Source organism: Diaphorina citri, unplaced genomic scaffold (assembly GCF_000475195.1).
Source record: "Diaphorina citri unplaced genomic scaffold, Diaci psyllid genome assembly version 1.1 scaffold6553, whole genome shotgun sequence".
NCBI lineage: Eukaryota > Metazoa > Arthropoda > Insecta > Hemiptera > Psyllidae > Diaphorina > Diaphorina citri.
The window spans coordinates 1-1,597 of record NW_007383929.1 but is presented as its reverse complement, the minus strand read 5'-3'; the positions used below and the strand labels follow the sequence as shown (position 1 = coordinate 1,597).

General features: G+C 41.3%; 1 non-coding gene across 1 annotated transcript; it reads left to right on the top strand.

The window, feature by feature from the left end:
- The first annotated feature begins 303 nt into the window (after nucleotides 1-303).
- Trnaw-cca lies at nucleotides 304-375 on the top strand. Its single transcript has one exon. It is a non-coding gene; the product is annotated as a tRNA-Trp (tRNA).
- Nucleotides 376-1,597: the final 1,222 nt, after the last annotated feature.

Below are 1,597 nucleotides of genomic sequence, written 5' to 3'. Positions count from 1 at the left end.
CTTCGGTGCTTAAACTTGATGTGATTCCCACTCGGCCTGATAATACCCACTTCACTCACAACTCACAACACATTAATATTTACCTACATACAAGTAGATAGGTACCTACATAGACATAGATATACATAGATACTTATGTTCATACATGCATACCTTCAAGTACATAGGTAGGTAGTATTATGTAAACTAATGTATTCAATTAATGTATGTAATGTTGTTTTATCATAAAACATACATTAATAAGCCCTATACAGGTAGGCTTGACTTATTAAATGAGACTATTTCTGTCCCTTCATATCAGGTGACTCTGTGGCGCAACGGTAGCGCGTCTGACTCCAGATCAGAAGGTTGCGTGTTCAAATCACGTCAGGGTCAAATCATTTTTTGGCTATTTTGTCCCTGAACCATGGGGCCTCTTTTTGCTGGGCCATAGAGATACGAGAGAAGGTTGCGTGTTCAAATCACGTCAGGGTCAAATCATTTTTTGGCTATTTTGTCCCTGAACCATGGGGCCTCTTTTTGCTGGGCCACAACTTAGGACGACGCGCGGAGCGGCGGAAAAAAGGTTGGGCGGTAGGGGTAACTTTAGAACAGTCGGGCGGGACATTGGTGTGGTGATTTCGGTTTTGGCCACCGCTCAAAAAGTGTTCAATATTTGTCCCGCCATAAATAATAAAATAACTTTCGTGTCACATTTCGTTTGACCTCTCTCGCTGCTGAAATTTGCTACGTGTCTATACAAAATATCGCCCTTTGGCCAAACTTGCTGTTTTTAGTTCGACAATAGTTGAAAGGTTTTATTCAGAAAGGCTAAGGGTTCGATTCCCGCGCCGGGGCGGCCATTATCCCGAACAGATAAGGTTAGTTCTCGGACCAGCTGTCTTTCTCCTATCTTATCCTCCTTTACGGTTTCGAGGCGATAAGACCTCCGTTGTCCCTGTATCTTTTTTTAGGGCTAAACCGAAAGACGTATCTAGGTATTTTGCGGAAAACAGCTTTGAACTTTTTGGGGATATCTATTGAAAAGTATTGGGGAGATTCTTTTAAAAACTCGTGTATCTTTGGGAATAATGGAGAAATCAACATGAAACTTTTTGAGGCTAATTCCTAACAACATTCCTCATCAGAAAAGACGTTTCATCCAAAAAGGAGGGGGGGGGAAAGGCTGAAGTAGGGTCAGGGTCTTCTTTAATTAAAGCCTTCAGTTTGGTTTGGACAACCAGACAACCCCACTTCTTGTTTTCGCTTTGAGCAATTTTAAATGAACGTTTTTGTACGAAAAAAAAGAGAGAGAAATAATCAATTAGGTATTTCATTTTTCAATTTGAACAAAAAATGGGTGTCTTTTTGTTCGGACATACGTTTAGATAGGTAGTTATGCATATGTACGTATGTAGGTAGTTAGTAGTTATAGATACCTATCTACTTATGTTAAAGGTATCTATGTAGGTAGTTATTGATACACCTACCTATACCCAGTACCTTCTGACAGGGCCTAAATTGGGGGAGGGGGAAGAAGGCCCGGCCCCACTCGTCTCGAGCTTCATCTTTCTCCCTTACTGTAGGCCAGACTTCAAAAATTGGAGCATCCAGCCCC